This window comes from Ambystoma mexicanum, chromosome 4q, assembly GCF_040938575.1.
Source record: "Ambystoma mexicanum isolate Mex_15411 chromosome 4q, UKY_AmexF1_1, whole genome shotgun sequence".
Taxonomy (NCBI): Eukaryota; Metazoa; Chordata; class Amphibia; order Caudata; family Ambystomatidae; genus Ambystoma; species Ambystoma mexicanum.
This window is the reverse complement of record NC_090928.1, coordinates 629,717,040-629,732,273: the sequence shown is the minus strand read 5'-3', so window position 1 is coordinate 629,732,273 and position 15,234 is coordinate 629,717,040. Positions and strand designations below refer to the sequence as shown.

Sequence of the window (15,234 nt, the reverse complement as noted above, 5' to 3'; positions counted from 1 at the left end):
AGAAGCAAGCGGGGCGGGCAACCACACAGTAAGCCCAAAAAGATTAATACAGTGAGATCGGGTACATGTAGTAAAAGGCAGGAGGAAGAGAAGCAGGGGCTCACAGAGCAACCCGAAGGCAGTAAAACAGCAACAACAAGAACCTGCGGGTGTAGGCATTAGGTGAAAAAGGGTACAAAAGGTCCCAGGTCAGTTACATCCTTCCTTTATGAACAAAGTACTTGTGCTGATGAAACTGGTGAGGCACTCGTAGCTTTAATGAACAGAACTGGTGCTGCGGTCGGTGAGGAAGGGCCTCCACCAAGTTGTGAGCAAGATGACTGCAGACAAAGGAAATGCCCAATACGTGGATGCAGGCATGCACATGCGCTACCACTGGATGTCGGCCTATGAATAGCATGTGAATCTAAGCAGATGCAAGCATCAGAAATACAATTACGGTGAGTAATGTATCCCTTCTGAGGCTTGTGGAATCTGCTCAGATAGCATGCTATGCATAGATTAGCGAGCAGTGTCTGGAAAAGGTGGTGGGTTGTGAGAAAGTACAGCGGTGAATAGATGTTTTAGCACTGCTTGTCAGACCTGTGAATCTGCTTTAGAATGTGTGTCAATGCAGTAGTGCTGAGTAAAAGTATGAATAATGCTCCATGAAGTTGCTTTGCAAATGGTGTCCAGCGGGACGTTTGCAATAAAGGCCAAGTTAGCTCATGTACCCCTGGTAGAGTGAGCTCTTGGCTTGAAAGGAAGAGATTTATTTGACAGAAAGTAGCAGAGCTGTATGCATTTGACTATCCATTTGGAGATGGCATTTTTTTAAACCTGATCACCTTCCCTGCCAGGTGCTATGGAGACAAACAGTTGGTCTGTTTTCCTTAGCGGTCTTGTCTTGTCTGAACTTGAATGGTTTTGAAAGAAAGCTGGTAGTTCGATGGACTGGTTGACATGGAACTTAGATATGAATTTAGATGAAAACCTAGGGTGTGTTCTTAGTACCAATTTGTCTTTGCGGATAACAAAGAAAGGGTTTTGCACTGACAAAGCTTGCAGTTCACTGACACTTCTTATGGAGGTGATCGTCACCAGAAAAGCTGTCTTATATGTAATGTGTTTAAGACTGGACTTTTGCATAGGCTCAAAGGGGGGTCCTATGAGTTTTGCAAGTACCACATTCAGGTACCACCCTGGAAGCGGTTTTAAATGGGAGGGTAAAGTCTTTTCACTCCCTCCATGAATGCCTTAATAACAAGCGATTTTCCACCAGGGCACTTGCTTTGAGAAGTGGTGTAAGTGGATAGAGCCGTTAGGTGAACTTTGATGGAGTTAAATACTAGCCCAAAGTCTAGTAAGTAGAGCATGTGATGGAGAATGTGTGAAGTAGAACATTCTATCAGGTTTATATTCTTTGACTGGCACCATATTACAAATATTTTGCATTTGTTAAAATAACAGTGTGTGGTGTTTGATTGACGTGCCTCCTTCAGGATCTCCATACACCTTTGAGGTAGTTTTAAATGTCCAAATTCTATGACTTCAGGAGCCAAGCTGCCAAGTTCACGGACTGAGGTTGTGGGTGTAACGTTGTTTCCCCGTGCTGTCTGAGCATGTTGTAGGGGCACGGGAGTTTGATTGGAAAGCACATCACCAGTTTGCGCAGATGTCGAAACCAAGGTTGTCTCCCCAACATAGGAGCAACTAGGAGTAGTGTCACATGTTCCTGGTGCATTTTGTTCACCAACCTGCTCAGTAGCAGAGTCAGGGGAAAAGCGTAGACAAATTTCCCTGACCAGTTCATCCACAAGGCGTTCCCCTTGGACCCATGTTGGGGAAACCTGGATGCAAAGTCTGGCCATTGTGTGTTTTGGCTTGTGGCGAACAAGTCTAAATGGGGGTACCCCCATAGAGAGAAGATATCATTTAAGATGCTTCTGTCGAGTTGCCACTCATGCTCTTCGGGTAGAGGATCTCTGCTTAGTGAGTCTGCCAGAGAATTGAGTTCCTCTGGAACATGTTGCAATGTTAGGAACATTTCCCGCTTGAGTGCGCACTTCCACATTTTTTGTGCCAGCCTGGACAGACTTGGAGAGTGTGTCCCCCCTGTTTGTTTATGTAAAACATGGCAGTGGTGCTGTCCGTAAGGATTTGTACTGTCTGACCTGATAGGTGCACATGGAAAGCTTGCAGAGCCTTGAGCACTGCCAGCAGTTCCAACAGGTTTACGTGATTTTGGGCTGTGACTTGTGTCGACAGGCCATACGCTGTGTGGTGAAGGTAATGGGCTCCCCACCTGGTGAGCGATGAGTCTATTGTGACAACTGCTTGCACTGTAGGGTTGTGAAAAGGTTTTCCCTTTAACAGGTTTTACTTTTTCCACAAGCATAGTGCTTGAACTAGGGTTAGCGAAACAACCACTAGATCATCCCACTGACCGCTTGACTGAGACCACTGTTTTGCTAACCACTCTTGCATTGGACGCATGTGCAGCTGTGCGTGTGGAAACAGGTAAATGCATGATGCCATCATCCTGAGCAAGCACATTGCTTTGCATACAGTTATTTGGCAACCGGCTAGATACTGAGGTATTTGCAGCAGCAGTACGTTTTACACTCTTTCATTTGACGGAAAGACTAGACCCTCTTCCGACTTTATGACAGCTCCTAAGAACTGTTTGGTCTTGCTTGGAACGAGACTTGATTTTTTCTCGTTGAATGAGAATCCCAATTGGAACAAGCGATTGTTCTTTGGGCGTTTTGCTTGCAAATTTGAGGGGATTCCCCTGTTATCAGCCAGTCGTCCAGATAAGGGTACAGTGGGATTGATTTTCTGCATAGGTGCGGTGCCACTACTGATAGTACCTTCGTAAATACCCTCGGAGTGGAGGCTATGCTGAAGGGTAGTACCTTGAATTGGTAGTGTTGCTTCACTTTTTGAAATGCACAAACCTTCTGTGCACAGGGTACATTGAAATATGAAAGTATGCATCTTTCATATCCATGGTTGCCATGTAGTCCCCCTGCTTTAGCAGTGGGATTACCTCCTGTAGCGTTGTCATGCAGAATTTAGGTGGCTTGACATAGCCGTTCACAGGGCGCAGGTCTAGGACAGGGAACAAGGAAGTACATTGAATAAATACCCTTGTTTACCTGGTTTGCCGGGACGATTTCCATGGTGTCCTTTAGAAGCAGTGACTTCACCTCTTGCAACAGGATACGTTTTTTTTTTTATTAAAATATTTTATTGATTTTATATTTTAGAAAACCAAACAGCACACAACACAATACAATACAACTGTTACAGCATGTCGTTATCGAAGCACCATATTACATTACAGAAACACAAAAAAATACGAAAAAAAACTCCCCCCACCCCCCATCAAGCCAGAGCCGGCACCCTTGTATCATCAGTCGGGGCACCGTCGGGTGGAGCATTGTCCGTATGCCCATCATCCGAATTCTCAGATTCGTCCAAACCCTGTTGTGGGTTGGTCATAGAGGCCACCAATTGTCGCCAGGCCAGCAAGGGCCCTATCTCCGCCTCACCTCCTCTAGTGACCGCTTCAAACCATACCACGGATTCCACCTCCGCCCACCTCACGAGGTCCGCCCACCATAGTTCCACTCTCGGCCTGCTGGCCGCTTTCCAGTTCATGGCAATCCTGCGTTTGGCCAGAACATATGCCAGGTCCCTCATCTTGCTCAGGTGCCTAGAGTGTCTGGGCCTGGGGAAGATCCCAAGCATACACGACCAAGCCGATCCCACGTCCAACACCACTCCCCCACCTGCGAGCTTCATCTTGACCTCCTCCCAAAATCTATACACTTCCGGGCAGGCCCAAAACATGTGTAGCAACCCTGCATCCACCTCCCCACACCTGGGGCATTTTTGAGTGATCGAGCCTCCAAACCTTGCGATCTTCTGGGGAGTCAAGTAGGCCCTGTGAGTAATGTACAGCTGGAGTTGTTGGAGCCGTGCATTTCGGGACATCTTTTTATGATACCTTAGGACCCTCTTCCACTGACCCTCCGTCATAGGTCCACCCATCTCCTCCTCCCATTCATGCCTCAGTTGGAGCAACTCTTTCACAGCCTTCGCTCTAAGGAGTTCGTATATCCGTGATATTTCATGCCCGCCCTCTGAGACATCATACATAGTTTCAAGGGAGTCATCAGGGTCATCTGCCAGTGCCGTCTCCGGCCATCTCTCTCTTACTCGTTTCACAAGCCTGGCATAGGTGATGTATTGGCCCCTATGCACCCCCGTCTCATCCTGCAACCTTTGGAAGTCCAACGCCTCCCCCTCCTGCCATATGTCCCCGAGCGTGGCCAGGCCCACCGGCTCCCAATGTCTACGGACAGACTGAAACAGTTGGGAGTCGTTTCCGCACAGTGCCACCAACGGGGCCTGCTGAGAGAGCGGTTCCGACTCCCCCATCAATTTCCATGTTCTGTGCCAGACCTCCCATCCCAACCTCAATAGCCGCCCTCTTCCCGTCAGTTTGTTCCTTTGTAGCCACACCACCTCTCTTAGGAAGTATGGGGCCGTGTCCTCCCGCAGCAGCCTAGATTCCGCCGAATCTTCATCAGACAACCACCTGGCCACATACAACAGCTGCCCCGCCAGATAATATAGTTCGAAGTTGGGCAGGCCTATACCCCCCTTCTCGCACGGGTTCTGGAGCTTCCACAGGGCCACCCTATTCCTGGAGTTACCCCACACGAAGCCCCTACACATACTATGAAGTCGCACAAATAGGCTCTTAGGGATCAAATACGGGACGTTCACAAAGAAATGCAGGAGTCTGGGAAGGACCACCATTTTAAGCAAGGCCGCCCTCCCCATCATGGACAGGGGCAATCTAGACCAGAATGCCATGCTGTTCCTGACCCCCTCTATGGCTCTCTCTGTGTTATGCTTGTGTACCGCCTCAATCTGGTGGTAGATATTTACCCCCAAGTACCTAAACGTGTCGGTCCGCCATGGTATTGGCAACACAGGCAGCCTCTCCAGCGGGACATCCCTGTACCTGCCCAGAGGGAACAAGCCAGACTTCCTGGGGTTCACTGATATGCCCGAGAGGACAGCGTAATGATCCAGTACCTCCAGTACATACTGCAGGTTCTCCTCCGGGTAGCGCAAGTAAAGCAGCATGTCGTCCGCATACAGAGATATTAAGTGACCACCGCTGGCAGTGCTAATGCCCACCTCTCCGTATTGTTGCCGCAGGCATATCGCCAGCGGCTCCAGCGCGAGTATATATAACATGGGTGACCAAGGGCATCCCTGCCTGGTCCCCCTACTGAGTTGCCAGGCATCCGAGACTGTGGCTCCTGTCTTGACCCTCGCCACCGGGCTGCTATATAACAACTGGACCCATCTGATATACCCAGGACCCACGCCGTATCCCTGCAGGGCCGCTTTTAGCCAAGGCCATCTCACTGAATCGAAGGCCTTGACCGCATCCAGCGACACTACCGCCATCTCGCCCATATCGTCCTTAGTATGGTCGATAACATGGTGCAGCCTCCTATGGTTATCAGTGATATTCCTGCCTGGGACATATCCCGTTTGGTCCGGGTGGATCAGCTTGCCGATCACCTTCTTCAACCTGTTGGCCAGCACCGCCGTGAGTATTTTGCTGTCCTGGTTAAGCATGGACAGAGGTCTATAAGATCCACACTCAACAGCCGGCTTGCCTGGTTTCAGTAATGGGACAATCATGGCCTCACGGAGGGACAACGGAAGTTCTCCCTGTTCGTATGCCTCGTTAAACATGGCCAGCAGTGGCTGGAGCAGCTCCTGCACGTACACCTTGTAAAACTCACTAGGCAATCCATCCGATCCAGGTGCCTTACACGTGGGGAGGCCCCGGATCACCACCTCCAGCTCGTCTGAAGTGACAGGGGCGTCCAATTCCTCCCGCTCCAGGTCGTCTAGGGTGGGCAGACCAATGTCTTCGAGTGTGTTCAGGATGTCCTGACTCCTGTCTTCCCCAGTGTCCTTATACAAACGTCTGTAGAACCTGAGGAATTCCTCGTTCACCCCGTCCTGGGTGTTGCGAAGACAACCGTCCTCACCACAGATCTCATGAATAACCACCCGGGGGGACTCGCTCTTGTACAGCCAAGCCAACAGTCTGCCTGGCTTGTCGCCCCCCGCGTGCAGCCTCTTGGTGTATTTCCTGTGGTTCAATCTGCATAGTCGATCCCAAAGAGCACTGCACGCCACCTGAAGGTCCCTCGCCTTAGTCTTGGCCTCCTGAGTGGCGTTCTCGAGACGAGCTAGGCTCTCCAGTTCCCTTTCGGTGTCCTGAAGCTCCCTCTCGATACCCCCTTGAAGTCCTTTGGATTTAGAGATGGCCACTCCACGCACCACTACCTTAAAGGCCTCCCACAGAGTTCCCACAGAGCGCACGCTACCCGTGTTTATCTCAAAGTATTCCCCGATGGCAACCCTCAAGTCCTCCCGGAACCCCTCATCCTGCAGTGCCTCCGACCGAAGCCTCCATGTGGGGACCCGAGGCCTAGGGGGTTGGTGTCGCCACTCTACCACCAGGGGCGAATGGTCCGACAATACTCGGGCCTTGTATTCTGCCCCCACTATTTCTCCCGCTATCTCGGCAGTCCCAAACACATAATCCAATCTCGTGTATGAATCATATGGCGCCGCATAGTGCGAATACTGCCTATCTGTGGGGTGGAGTTTCCTCCACACATCTACCAGTCCCAGGTCTCCTAGCAATGTCCCGAGCGCCTTGGCCGCCTGCGACATTTTCCCTTTTGTATCAGCGGACCGGTCAATTCTGGGATCCAAGACACAGTTGAAGTCCCCACCCCACACCATCGCACCCCCTACCAGGGGGCCTAGTTTGCCATAGAGGGATCTAAAGTAGGCTGCAGTATCATGATTGGGGGCATACAGGTTGAGGATGTGCACTTCCCTGTTTTCCAGGAGTCCTGTTATCGCCACCATTCTGCCCTCCGGGTCCACTATCGAGTCAAGCACCCGGAACGGCACGTGCGGCGCCACCCAGGTGATAACCCCTCTAGCATACGCCGAAGTACGTGGCACCCACCACATTGCCCTTCCACTTTCTCTTGACCACCTCCAATTTCTCCCTAGTGAGGTGGGTCTCTTGTAGCAGGGCTATATCTATCCGCATCCTTTTCAGGTATAGCATTACCTTGTTCCGCTTGAGGTAGCTATTGAGGCCTCGGACATTCCAGGTAGCTATGCGAAGATTATCCGATGCCATCAGTTCGGTCTGTACTCAACCCCGCCCACCCCACAATGCTCCCTTTGTCTAACTCTCCGCCGGCTCTCCCATCCTTAATCCCCATCCCCCCTCCCTGTTTCCCAACTACACACCACAGCAAACAACCCATGCCACCCCAACAAAAGCCCAGCTCCATCCCTGGATCTCAGGCCCACCCGCGTCTGGTCTTATCCCGTATACGAGGAGTAGGACCCCGCGGGGCGTCGCCGATCTAACAGCGACCTAACTAACTAGATATGTTACTACTGGGGACAAAGGAAGCCTCTCGGAGCTCCCAGCCATGTAACCAAAGGTAGGCACGGCCAATGGGCCAGCCAGTCAGCACCACATCACACGCACCATGTGCCGTATAAATGACTATATTCGAGTCCCAATGTCTCGGCCCCAATGCCCTAGACGACACAGCCGTAAGCTACTTATCTTCCGTAGTCTCCGCCTGGACGCCCGGTTCCTGAGGACTGCCCAGCGTGTCCAGCCAGTCCATTGCTTCAGTCGGTGTTTCAAAGAACAGGGATCTGTTTCTGTAAAAAACTTTCAATTTGGCCGGGTAGAGTAGCATATAGCGATGGCCAGCTTCTCGCAGTCTCCTTTTCACCGCCCCGAAGTGCATCCGACTCCGCTGTACTTGTAGCGTGTAGTCAGGGTAGGCCGTGATCTTGGCCGATCCTCTGTCAATCGTTCCCCCTTTTCGAAAGAATTCAAGAATCTTTTCGCGATCTCGGTAGTTCAGAATTTTTGCGATCACCGGCCGCGGGGGGGCCCCAGGAGGTGGCCTCCTGGTTAGGGCCCTATGCGCCCTTTCGACTGCAAACCCCTGGGTCAGCCCCCCGCCAGTAATCTCCTGCAAAAGCATGGATTCCACAAATTCCGTGGGGTCTGATCCTTCCGTTCCTTCAGGTAGGCCCACAATACGAATATTGTTGCGTCTGGCAGTCCCTCCGCCTGCTCCGCTCTGTCCTCCAGGTTGCCCACCCGTTGCACAAGGGCGTGGAGCTCCCTCTTATGAGCAGCGCAGTCTGCCGTGTTCGTGGCCGTCTCCTTCTCAATCGTCCCCGTGCGGTCCGAGATCGCCCTCACATCCTGTCTTAGCAGATTTACCTCCTCCTGGATGGCACCGATCTTGAGGTCTAGGCCTTCCTGCAGTTCTTTCATGGCAAGGCCCAACTTGGTCTCCCATGACACTTTTAAGTCCGCAATCGCCGCCAGCACCTCCTGTATCGTGCCCGGCGACTCTGCGACCGCCACGGGGGTCTCTTTGTTCTTGCCTCCTTCCGCCCCTGAGGGGGATTTGGCGTAGGCCTCCATCGTGGGCTGTTTGGCCTTGGGTCTCACACCTCTCGTGGTCATACTGTTGTATGAGTCGGGCGGGGGCCCGTCCCGCCAGGCGCCGAAGGGAGATCACGCCACTCAGTGCGGGCGCAGAGCCTGGCCCACCACACCATGGGGCACCCAACACGCCCAAAACACCCCAGCTCCCGGGCCCACGGTCTCGTCGTCACAGCTACATCCGTTCAGCCCTCCAGCTCGCCGGACCACCGTGCGTCTTAGGCGGTGCTCATCGTGTACTAGTCCCCACACAAAGGGACCCGTAGGTCCTGCACTCGTGATCGCGACGATGACTTCACGGTCCTCGGTGTTCGCAAAGTGTCGCCGCCATTCAGGGCTCTTCCGAGTCAATCGCATTTATTTCAGTTTCCGGGTCTCCCAGACATCACAAACTTTCAGCGGGTGTGGTGGTGGCATTCCCACACCTGGACATCGATTTCCAGCGTCGGCCGGCCCCCGTGGACGCACCTTTCCACCAGGATCAAGACAGGATCAACAGAGCTCCTCCAGAGTGCGACCCTTTACATGGCCGTCCAAGCCACGCCCCCTTCCAACAGGATACGTTGTTCTTCCTTTGAGGTCTGTCTTTGTCTTGGTGGTGGTTGGCTGGTGACTAGATCAGCACTAGGCAATACCCCCCCCGCCACAATGGAAAGTACCCACTTGTCCGAAGTTATCCCCTCCCATGCGTGGGTAAAGTGTGAAATGCGAGCTCCTACTGGAGTGGTATGGGAGGGAACCTGTAGCGGGAGGTCATTGCTTAAAGGGGTTGAGCCCCCTGTCGAGGAGGATCATCTGCCCCTACTCCTCAACCTTCTATGGCCTCTCTAAAAACCTGCTGGGAGGACTGCCCCTGTGATGAATCCCAGAACGAACCTTGACCACCTTGGTTGTAATTAGAGGATCATTGAGAGTTTGTCCTCTAAACCGGGGAGAGTTACAGCCCCCTCTTTGCCCAAAGGGTTTATTGGTGAGATGCCCTAGGGATTTGAGGGTATCATATTCCTCTTTTGCGCTCTCAGGTGCATCCAAACAAAGCATTGAGTTCAATGGGCATGTTTAATAGTGTAGCTTGGGTTTCTAGTTGGAAGCCCGATTGGCATAGCCATGTGTGGCGTTTAATCAGTGTGCCTTCTGCCACGATCCTACCCACATTATCTGCTGCGTCCAGATTGTTTTTAAGGATGCAGCTAGCTACCTGTTTTCCCTCAGTGATGGTGAGTGAGAGCTGAGTTTTTAGGGGCTCCAGGACTGAATCTATCTGCTGTGCGATTTCATCCCACTTGTGGCAATTATAACTGGCTAATAGCATTGTGTTATTACCTATCCTTGTTTGATAGGCTGCCGAGGAAGCTACCTTCCTGCCCAGGGTGTAGATTTTCTTACTCTCCTTGTCAGGAGGGGCTTCGGCAGAGGCCAAAGGGGTTCCCGCCCTCTTTCTTGTAGTGGTAACTACTAAAGAGTCTGCTGCCCCCTGATGTAGAAGGGGTGTGAGGGGGCCGGTCTGACCATCTACTCGATGCGAGGGTTGAATGCCTGTGTCAAATTGGGTGTAAGCAGAGAGGGCTGAATGAGTCTCTGTACCGATTGTAGTAGGGGGATACACTGAGTTGCCGATTTGTTGGCCCCAAGGATGTCCTCCACAAAGTCTTTGTCGACTTGGGCTTCTTGGGTGTCTATTTTGAATGGCGGTGCAGCCTTCAGGAGAAGGTCATTATATTGCAACTGGTTGTCTACTGGGGAGTCAGCCACCGGTGGGTTGGTGTGGTCCAGGGACTAGATGACGTATATGTCCTCATCGTCATAATACTGGTCCAAATCCACTGTGTCCTCTTCGTACTCTAGGTCTATGTATGTGCCAGGGTCATGAGAGCCTTGCGTGCTATGGTAATAAGGGTTTTGTGACCTAGTTCCTGATATGACTTGGTGGTTGCCTGAAAGATGTCTAGGCAGGCTTTTTTGGCAGGGGGCTGAGTGACTACTGCCCCGCTCTGGGTGGCTGCTGCCCCACTTTGTGGGGTTCCCTGAAGGTTTTGGAGGTCCTCGGGGTAGTCATCAAAGACAATTATAAAACAGGACATTCTTCTCATGACTTTGACTAATTGTTCTGTGGTCCACTGTGATGAGCTTGGCAATACAGATGGAGCAGGAGTAGTAGGAGAAGGTGTAGGAGGGGGGTCTGCGATGGGGGTTTTCTTATGGTGCATAGCCCATGAAAGGGTGCCGTTTGGGGTAGTGTATTTATCTTGGGACGTCGAAGACTTATGGTTTTTCAACATTCTGGCCTTCAAAACGGTGACAGGAACGTGCTTTTTAATGAATTTGCTTAGTTTAGCGCTTTTTGAGCTTTTCCGCATTGCCGTTTATGCGTCTTTCGATGCCCAGTCGTCAGCGCCTAGGGACTTCCCAGATTTCGAAGCAGTGTCGGAAACTGACTTTAACGTCTGTTTCTTGGGCCTGTCATGTGGTGATCGGGACCGCGATCACCCAGAGGACAGGGAATGATCGGACCTTGCCCATCAACCACGTTGTTGGTCGACAATGTGGTCGACTTCCGGCCACATGGGATGTGCTTGGTGTGATGCAACTTGGTAGTGCTTGAGCTGTCGGGTGTCGTCCCTGTAGCAGTACTGCAGGCCTGCCTGTTGGGGTCTGAGGCTCGCACACGGAATTCCGATTGGATCCCAATCGCCCTCAGCATCAATTATGACATTGATGCTGCAATCGCCGGAGGCTATCTCAATGCCCATGGCGGTCTCGGCCTGCATGGCGTGGCGAGCCCAGCGTTTGGTCTTGCAGTCCTTTAGGGTTTTTGGCCAGAACAGTTTGCAAGACTTGCACTGTTCCTTGGCGTGGTCCCTGGGGAGACAGAGGTTGCACACCGAGTGCAAATCTTGCCAGGGAAATGACCTATTACAGGAAGGGCAACATTTAAAGGGAGTGATTGCCATGATGTACGAGGATGGCAGCCTGGTGAAATAAATGGGAGTAAAGAGGAATATACATTTTCTTAACGACTAGAATATGAACCTCCCTAATGTGCAGAGCTGAAGCCCGATGGGGCCTTGAGAGGCCGTAGACAAAGGATCGTTGAGACAGGAGTTGATGTCTTCGATGAGTGAAACTTGTCCTTGAAGCCGTCGCCAAAGATCTTGCAATAAACGGTTGTGGAAAGGACAGAAAGAAATACTAGAATTAAACTTTATTAAGTAATGGCGTCAGCCAAGAAGGAACTCTGCGATATAGGTCTGACTATGAAGGCGGAAAAAAACAATCTGAGGTACCTCGATGCGTGAAGGACCATGGGTACAGTAGACGTCACACTAGGGATAGTATTACTGGCATGCCCTGTCGACGTCCCTTTTCGAGTTTTGAAAACAAAAAATGTAATACTCCGCAGCTACCACTAGATGTCGGCCTGACATTGTGAGTAACTGGCCTTTAGAGGGAATGTCATGAGTACTTTACATGAGTACTTTGCATTTAATAGCAATACTTGCCCTGCGATTTCAGTACCCAGACCCACACTCGTGGGTGTGCCATTTCTTCTTTATGCATGCAGTCCACATAATGGTTGATGGAAATGTAAAAAATGCTGCAATATTTTTATAGGTGAATATATATTCCTGCATTTTGATTGTAAATGTTCCGTTACTGGTAGATACACATGTAATGCACCTTGAAAATGCGTACCTGCCACCAAAAATACATTGCCTTTGAATTTAAAGGGTGTTGTGAAAGAGTTAGGCATTGTCGTATATGTTTTAATGATGTTGCAGAAAATAAAGTGCATGCAGCGTACGGTAGTAAATTTGGGCCCGGAGTCATCCATGTATCAGGAGCCAGTCCACCACTGGCACCAGGGCCACAAAGAAAATACAAAGGGTGCTGTTGCTGTTATTAAATAGCTGTCTTTCTGTTTTCCATGGCTGCCATTTCTTTTTTATCAATGAAAAAAATGTTTGTTCGCCATACACTTTGTTGAGGTGGGAGCGTGAAATCAGTTCTTCGCAAATGAAGCCACTCCTTCACTACAAGCCCCCCAGACGTTATGCAGTTGCGATAATTAGGTAATAATGACTAGGATGCCAGAGGAACCAATTTGTAATGGCCCACAAGCTTTTCTTAAAAGCCCAAAAGAAATTAGGATGGCAGGCCATTACCAGTTAATAGAGACCCCCCCCCTCCGGGCCCCACCCCAGTAACTATCGTCGATGTAACATTAAGAAAAGTTTCATAGTGATGCTATATAACTTCAAGTGTTTATGAGCAGCTTCATCAGCTGTGTTTTTCCCGCTTCTAAGTATTGAGACATTAAGTTTAACAAACTCGGTGTTACTCAGTTTATCAACTTTAGGAGGACAGCATGCATGCTGAGTCAGCCTTGTGGTTTCCAATTTGTGACTGCAGGAATCGGATGCGCACATCTCAGGAGCAGAGCTTCACCTGCTAAGCTATTTTACAGGCAGTTTAGAAAATCTTTTGCTCTGTCCTCCCTCCTTTCCTTTCTTCTGGAAATGGGTAAATGCTAGGACATTATAGGTGACACATGTTGTTTGGTCGAGCTACACCTTATTTTGATCCTGAGATGATTTTTCGGTCAGTTAGCCCTCACTAGGCGAAGAGACTGTTGATAAAGACCCCCAAACTCTTGTTATGATACTAGGGCCTGGTAGAGTTCAGGTGCCAGGCCATCATAACTTAATAGGAACAGTACAATACAATGATGCTTCTAATGTGTGCAAATTGGATTGAGGGGACCGTCAACATGTGCAATTTACATGTACTGCAATTCCCTCTGTGTAAATTATGTTGCTTGCACTATGAAGTGCCATAAATGAACACAAAACACAGGTTTGTGTTCATTATTTGCACTTGGTAGTGCAAACAAGTGTAAATGCCCCTGTCCTATGAGGATGGTGTTTACAACAGACGTAGATTCCCCGCACTTTTAGCAGTTACTAAATGATGGCGGATTCCATAGAAATCCAATGCTTTTCGGAAGGGTTACGTTGGCAGTAAAGCATTTGATTGTAACAGGTGGAGCCGGTGGGCGTAGCAGACGGTAGATTTTGGTCCGTGCACCCCAGAGGCGGACTTAACAGACAAATGGCGAGCAGGCCCCTGTGCTAGGCCTCGTCCCTTCCACACAGCACAGGTGTAGAGATATCGCGAGAGCCCGCACTCTCGCGAGATCTCGCCGCGAACTATAGCTCCGCCCCCGCGCGCTCCACGCGCATTACAGGAAGAGCCAAGGACGCGATAAGGTGCGTCCTGCCGGCTCCTCCGAGAACGGGGCCCGCGGCCCACACTCATGGACACGGACATTACGGCTGCATCTCCAAGCCACGTTAGGCCCGTTGGCATTTGTTAATGAGGCACGCACTCGGCGTGCACTGTGCATGAAACCGGTAAGAGAATAAACACAACGTGACAAGCCCGCGACTCCTGTCTTCATTATAAGCAAGTTACAACAACAGGGCCCTTTCTGCTGTGACGTCAGTCCAGCTCCTAACAAGCCGGGATAGCAACTTCGCTTTGGGAAAGGTTGTGGGGACCTTCACCCCACCTCATTTTCTCCTTCTCGGGCCCCCTCCCATGTCCTCCCTCTTTCGGATGCTTCAGGAAAGAGGAGCAGCAATCGACTTCCCCATCTGCTCCCTCCCCTGCCACCAGCGGAGCCGGGCCCGAGCGGTGGGGGGAGGGGCGGGTGGGGCCGTGAGCCGTCGGCCGTTGGTGCTGCGCAGGCGCCCATATGCATGTGTGGACCAGCTGTGTGCCAGCGTGCTTTACCAGCTTAAGTAGACTGTGGTCCAGGCCAGGGGTGGGCAAAGTATTCGCAAAAGAAGCAGAATCGCCAACATTCGCCTAATGTTACACTTCGGCAGACGGGCACATTGTTCTCAGGGTTAGCTGCTTTGGGTCAAAGTGACCTTTGATACGGTTTTGCCTGACGCAAAGAAAACATGAAACGATAAATATCCCTTGAGGAAAATGCATGAAATTGCTGATTTCACCCACCAGGCAAAATGGTGAAGAACATTAATTCTGCGGTTTGTAATGGCAGCATTTCTGCCAGCCCTGCTATTGCAATGCCACTTTGCAATATACGTATTTGGTTTCTGTAAGGACCAGCATGCATGCAAGTTGCTTCAGGGGCAAAAGACGTGTGGGGGAGGGAGAGAGAAAAGGGTAAGTGGAGGGAATGAATCAGCCTTTTCGGAAAGGACATGAACATTAACGGCGCTCTTTGAGCGGCACATTTCGGCCTATTTGCTAATTTATGGATGGATGGATGTATGTACTAGCACGACGGGCTCTTTAATGGGTTTATTACAGACGGTTTTAGAATGCCACCCATCTATCCTTCCACCCACTTTCCTCACCCTCAGTGTTGGATGAGGCGAGTTCCCTGGTCCATAGGAAGGGAATGGGGAGGCAAAATGAGGGAGGGGTGCTAGGGGTGGGGTGCTAGCACCTAAGGGTGCTCTGATTTGCTGCCGTTAGATGTAATGATCGGTGAGCCAGGTAGAGTGTTCCCGCCAGGGGGCATCATGTTTTCCCTGCCGAGAGCCAGCACCTCCGCATGGCTCCCAGTGAGGGAGAGATGGGCGAGCAGATGTATGGGCCGGCCCGTG

At 50.9% G+C, this 15,234-nt stretch overlaps 1 protein-coding gene across 1 annotated transcript in view; it reads right to left on the bottom strand.

Annotated features, from left to right (window-relative positions):
• LOC138467883 (uncharacterized) overlaps window positions 1–15,234 on the bottom strand; it is a 232,962-nt gene that overhangs the window by 84,260 nt on the left and 133,468 nt on the right. The window lies entirely within an intron of this gene.